Genomic DNA, 6,940 nt, shown 5'->3' with positions numbered 1-6,940 from the left:
ATAATGCTGGCTCCTGATTTTAGATATACGCTATTTACCATATTAAGGAAAGGTTCATTTATTCTTATGTTTTCGAGGATTTTTTAAAAACAAAAATGGGTATTGTGTTTTGTCAAAAGCTTTTTATCCATGACTTTTAACATAATAACATGGTTTTTATTGTTCTTGTTTTTAATATGGTTATGTTTACAATTTTCTTAACATTGAACCAACCTTACATTCCTGATTTAAATACATCACTTTCTCTTATGTAGGTATCAAGACACTATTTGTGCTCTTCCTCACCTCCTTCCCCATGCCCACATGGCCTTGGACATTTCCAGCATCTCTGCTTAAAGGTGTTTCTCAGCATGGTGAACTGAGAGATGTCTCTTGAGGACTACAATAAGAAGACTAATGGATGTCTCAAATCATTACAAGAACAATTGAAAGATCTTATTTAAGCCATATGAAAAATCTGAAAATGATCTGAAGGCCTTACAAAATGTTGGGAAGATTGTGGGTGAATTGCTGAAACAAATAATAGAAGAAAAATTCATTGTTAAAACACCAGATAGTGTCATCTTGACAAAAGTAATCTGAAGCCATGGACAAGAATTGCTTTGAATATGACTACACTTAGTCTCATGAGATATTTGTGCAAAAAAAAAAAAGACCCACTGATTTATAACATGTTTCTTATCCTGAGATTGGAGAGCTATCTGATAAATCAGAGAACTGAGAGAATTATCCCTTACAAACCCTGAGTTATTACAGTGTGTAGGAACAATAACTCCAAAAGGTTGTTTGCTAAGTGGACTACCAGGAACAAGAAAAAAACACTCTTGGCAAGAGCTGTTGCTAGCCAGCTGGATTTCAATTTTTTAAAGGTTATATCTAGTTCTATTGTAGACAAGTATGTTGGTGAAAGGGCCTATTTGATCAGAGAAACGTTCAATTGTGCCAGGGATCACTAGCTGTGCATCATTTTTGTGGATGAAATAGATGCTATTGGTAGCCATTGGTTTTCTAAGTGTACTTCAGCTGGTAGAGAAATTCAGAGAACTCTAATGGAGTTACTGAATCAGATGAATGGATTTGACCCTTTTCACAGAGCAAAAATGATCATGGCTACAAACAGACCAGACACACTGGATTCTGCTTTGTTCCATCTAGGAAGATCAGATAGAAAAATACATATTGATTTACCAAATGAACAAGCAACATGAGACATAATGAAGATTCATGCTGGCTCTATAACAAAGCAAGGTGAAATAGATTATGAAACAATTGTGAAGCTCTTAGATGGCTTTAATGGAGCGGATCTGAGTAATGTTTATACTGAAGCAGGTATGTTTACAATTCATGCTGATCATTATTTTGTTGTAAGGAAGATTTCACGAAAGCAGTCATAAAATTGGCTGATTCTAAAAAGTTGGCGTCTAAACTACACAATCAACCTGACTGAGTTATACAACATGAAAGTTATTATTGCAACATAAAAGTAAAGTTGAGGATAATAATGTATATTGGATATGATCTCATTAAAAGCATATAACATGTAAAGTACTAATTCATTAGTCCTATTTACACTACTAGCACAGAAAATTATGCACTGGTCAATGTATTTGTTGCAGTAAATTAAATGAGCTGCATTAGATAAGGTTTGTTTGTTTTTTTAATAGTTCCAATATATAAAATATTGAAATGCTTTGAGATATCAATTTTAAAGGACATTTCTTAATGGAATTTTATGTTATTTTACTTGTTTTCTTCTTCCCAAAGAATTGAATAAAATTTGTTTGATTCAATTCTCTTGCATAGTAAAAACAAAACAGCATATTTGTATAATAGAAGGAATGTACTATGATCCTATCTTTTGTTATTTTTGCAAACAATTTGTGTGATATCAGAATTAATTATTTTTTGAATGTTTGATAGAATTTTCTTATGAGTCTATCTGGTCTTGAGTTTTTTTTTTCTCTTTGGGAGTTCATCTATGGCTTGTTCAATTATCTGAGATTGAGTTGTTTAAATTATCTGTTTCTTGTTCTATTAATCTAGATATCTCATGTTTATTAACTTATTTCATTTAAATTGTTGGTTTTATTGGCATTTATTTAGTTGTGCAAAAATTTTCTAATATCCTTTATTTCTCCCTTATTTATTTTGAATTCTCCTTTTTTCATTTTTTTGATACTGGTAATTTGGTTTTTTCTTTTTTCTTCTTTTTAATCAAATTAGTTAATGGTTAAATATTTTTTAAAAAACACTCCTGGTTTTATTTATTTTTTTATTTTAATTTTTTAGGCTACTTTTTGATTGTTAAGGTTTTTATTTTGGTGTTTAACTAGAATTTTAAAATTTGCTGATTTCCTAGCTTTTTAGTTACATGCCCAATTCATTGATCTGTTCTTTCTCTCTTTTACTTGATGAGTTTTAGAGATACTAATTTCCCCCTGTGAACTGCCTTGTTTCACTGAGAATCACTCAATTTTGAGGCTGACTCAATGTTTGGTAAGTCGTTGCCTAGAACTACCAAGTCATCAGAAGTTCTAGACTTCTGCAAGCAACTGCTTGTTGCCCTTCTAGTCCACTCTTGAGATTGCTTCATTTTCATGCTGGTTATCTCAACCCCTTTTGGGTACCTCTCCCCTTATTTCTAGCTCTTTCTTTGTGTCATCTTGCCCCTTTAGAATGTAACTTTTGAGTCTTTTGTTGTTGTCATTTTATATCCCCTTACCTATAATTTAACACAGTGCTTTGGCACATGATAAGCACTTAATCACTACCTATTTATCTATCATCTATCTATCTATCTATTATCTATCTATCTATCCTTGGCTGCATCACTAAAATTTTGTGTTATTGTTGTCATTATCTTTAATGAAATTAACTAGTATTTTCATGATTTGTTCTTTGACCCAACAATTCTTTAGGATTAGTTATTTAGTCTCCAGTTAATTTTTAATCCTTCCTTCACTAGATCTTTATTTAATGTAATTTTATTTCACTGTGGTCTGTAAAGGATGTTTAATATTATTGCTTTTCCATTAGAATATAAACAGATCATACTTAGAAAATTCCTTTTAATTTCTGACTCATATGTACCTTTTTATGTTTCTCTTGGCCCCTGTGTTTATGTTTCAAAGTTTCTATTTAGCTCTGGTCTTTTCATCAGGAATGCTTGAAGGTCATCTCTTTCATTCAAGGATCATATTTTCCCTTACAGGATTATATCCAGTTTTTCTAGGTAAACTCTTTTTGGATATAGACCTATATATTTTGCCTTTTGGAGTATTGCTTTCTGTGCTCTCTTTTCATTTACATTGGTAGCTGCTAAATCTTGTGTGATTCTGTGTGATTCCTTAGTACTTGAATTATTTCTAATTTTTTTTTTCTTGGATCTGGAAGCTCTGGATTTTGGCTTCCTGGGAATTTTCATTTTGGGGTTTCTTTCAGGAGGTGACTAGTAGATTATTTTCTACTTTCACTTTGCCCTCTGTTTCTTAGAGATCTGGACAGTTTTTTAAAAATGTTTCTTGAAATATGATGTCTAGACCTTTTTATTCATGTAGTACAATGATTCTTAAATTTTTCTCCTCAATTTGTTTTTCATGTCAGTTGTTTTTGCTACCTTAATTTTTCTCTTTTCTTTGTTACATTTTGCCTTTGTTTTAATATTTCTTATTGTCTCCTAAAATCAATAACTTTTATTTGATTCTAATTTTTACAGAGCTTTACCTGAGTAAATTTTTGAACCTCTGATCTTAAACTGTTAATTATCTTACCAAGTTTCTCATCTTGTTTCTTTTCCAATTATTTCCACTACCTCTCTCATTTCTTTAATAATAACATTTTAACTCCATTTTAAAACATAATTTCTTCTAGGAATTCTAATTAATCTTGAAGCCAAGCTATTTTTGTAGGTTTTATGGAACTATTTTTACCTTCCAGGTTTTCTTGTTAATCCTTGACATCATAATAGCTCTTTAATTTTTGTTTGTTTATTAATTTTTTGGTGCTGGGACCTTATTCCTCACATATCTCTGTTCTATGGATCTTAGGGTCATATTAATCTAACTGAGGGTTTTTCCTTTCGGAAAAGGAAGAAATTATGCCCCTTTCCTTTTTCCTCACTGGACTGTTCTTTTGCCCAGCAGCTGTCTAAGGTACTCCCTCCTCAGGAGATCATATTTTGTTAAGGTCCTCACCTTAACATAAGGGAACTTTCCTTTTCATGGAGTACAGGGTCTTCTTCACCTACTAAGTTAAAGCCCATTCCTCCACCAGGGGGCCTTTCTTTTACCCTACAGCTGATTCTAAAGTGCCCCCTCATTCTGATATCAAACCTTTGTCCAGGGGGACTTTTCTTTGCCCTGTGGTTGAGTCTGGGGTCCACCCACCTTGGGTAAGGCAGCTACCATACTAAGGCACTTCTCGACCCTGTGGACTAAGATATCAAACTATTTACTTCCTTGTCTGGTGATAGAGATCATAGTGATTATGCCGAAAGACTTGAGTCATGTGGTAGTTGAGGGCTGTCATGAAGCAGTTGTATATCTTCCTCTTACTCCACCATCTTGGCTGGTTCTTGCCCTCATTATTAAGAGGAAAATACAACTGAAAGGTTAGATAGGCTTGACTTCACTTTATCTGAGAACTGTACAGATCATGGAACTGGGGAGAAGGTGAAAAAAGATGTTTCCCCCACCCCTAACTTTGAATGTCAGAGGATAGAAGATAAATACAGGGTGTGTGTGTGTGTGTATGTGTGTGTGTGTGTGTGTGTGTGTGTGTGTGTATGCGTGTAGGTAGGGGAGGTGGTAGCTGTAAGAAGAGCCCTCAGACATGGGATTATTAATGACTTGGAGATTTTCATATGCCTCTGGGACTAATGGTTCCACACCCAAGGGTTTCTGGTTTTTTTTCCTTTCTTTTAGTAAAAATGTATTCTCTAATTTTATGAACTGTATGCTTATAATAGGAAGTCACTTTCTATATCCTAGAAAGTACCATGTGCACATATTTCAAAGTTTCTTACATCTGAATATTATAAGCCAAGACTAGAGAAAATCCACCAAAGTGAACCAGGCCTCTCTTGTGCCATGAGAAAGTCTTTGGTTCAAGAGTGAAGTAGTTCTCCAATTGTTAGTGGGTATTTCCTTGCCTCTCCTGCAAGACTGTGAGCTCCTAGAGGGCCTAGATGGTGTCTTCTCTTATTTTATTTCTTGGTGATCAAGGCCAAAATTATTCATTAGTGGCCACAGGGGATATGGTATTTCTCTGCTGAGGTGAATGCTAGAAGTTTGGAATAAAATGTTGTGCCTTAAATTTATTACATTGGTAGCAGAGGCAGACACAGAAAGCTTATTTATTTAGCACTGGAATGTCCACAGATTGCAATACAGAATTTCCTTTTCTCTCTTTTTTAATGTTTACCCCAAATTTGGAGAGATGTAGATGTATGAGGATGAGACTTGATGGGGATGCCATCAAGAACTGGAAAAGCTGTCATGGGGAGAAGGGCTTAAACTGGTCAATTTAGCCCAAAGGGCAGAACTAGAAGTAATGGATGGACATTACAGAGAGGTCTATTTCCATTCCAAACGGGGGAGGGAAGGGGCGGGGAAGGGGACCTCCTTACAAAGAGAGCTTTCCAAGAACAAATCGGATTGCCTCAGGAGGCTGTAAATTTCCAAATTTCCCATTGGGAGAAATCTTCAAGAAGCATCTGGGTAATCAATCACTTGTTGGAGATGTTTTAAAAAGGAGTTCTGCTTTAGGGATGAATTGGGAAGCAGAGAGACCACAGTGAAAAGAGCACTGGCTCTGGAGTCAGAGGACCTAGGTTCAAATTTCACATCTGATGGTTACTACCTGTACAAGGCACTTAACCTCCCTGGTCTTAGTTTCCTCATCTGTAAAAAGAAGGGATTGTATTAAATGGCTTCTCAGGACCCTTCCAGCTCTAAACCTATAATCTTAGAGGATTTCTTTTTTTTTAAAATAATGTTTTATTTCCCCCCCCACTTACATGTAAAATAATTTTAACATTTTTTTTTTAAGTTTTGAGTTCCAAATTCTATCCGTCTCTCCCTTCTCCCTTCCCTGAGAGGGAAAATGCAATATGATATAGGTTATACATATGCAATCATGTAAAACAAAATTCTATATTAATTGTTTTTGGAATAAAACTCAAAAAGAAAAAAAGAAAGAAGAAGAAAAGTAGGAAGGAAAGAAGGAAAGAAGCAAGGAAGTAATGAGGTAGAAAAGAGTGTTTGAGGCAAATGGAGCGAGTGGGACATGAGATAGAAGATAAGATGCAGGATGTGACCAGCCAGAAAAGTTATTAAAGAAGACTATGCATTGAAACCCCCACCAGTGGACTTACCTGTGTGCTTTCATAAAGCATCCTCAATTCCAGAGTAACTATTCCCCTCCATTTTCTTGTTCTCTTTACTTCCCGCCTCCAGACTACCTGATATCCCAGACATTTTGGGGCCATACTTGCATCTCTCATTCTCTTGTTCTCTTCCCTCTATTCCATAAAATTGTATTTAAACCATACCTTTGACCTGGCTAACCGCCTTTGCCTCCTACAGGGGTCACTCTGCTCCTTTAGGGGAGCAGGTCCTGAAGCCTATATTCTGCTTCCCACATGTAATAGAGCCCACTGGGGCTCTGCCTCATGGGGAGCAGGCCTGCTTGGGTGCATCACCCCAATAAATGCCTTTCTTTAACTTGGAGACTGTCCAAGTGAATTCTTTCAGGACACTAGGACCCTCACATCTATTCCTCATTTCAGGTAGCACTCCAACATTCTTGAGATCCACCCTGAACTCATCATCAATGGCTACAGAGAAGGTTTAAGTGAATTCTTTCACACCTGAACCAGCTCTCCCAACTCTAACTTCAATAGGAAGGAAGGAAGGAAGGAAGGAAGGAAGGAAGGAAGGAA

The 6,940-nt window shown here is 35.5% G+C and overlaps 1 pseudogene; it reads left to right on the top strand.

The window, feature by feature from the left end:
• The first annotated feature begins 365 nt into the window (after positions 1-365).
• On the top strand, positions 366-1,447 carry LOC114034611 (annotated as a pseudogene).
• Positions 1,448-6,940: the final 5,493 nt, after the last annotated feature.

Source organism: Vombatus ursinus, unplaced genomic scaffold (assembly GCF_900497805.2).
Source record: "Vombatus ursinus unplaced genomic scaffold, bare-nosed wombat genome assembly UNPS02009062.1, whole genome shotgun sequence".
Classification (NCBI taxonomy): Eukaryota; Metazoa; Chordata; class Mammalia; order Diprotodontia; family Vombatidae; genus Vombatus; species Vombatus ursinus.
The sequence above is the reverse complement of the archived record's forward strand: the minus strand, read 5'-3'. Positions and strand labels throughout refer to the sequence as shown.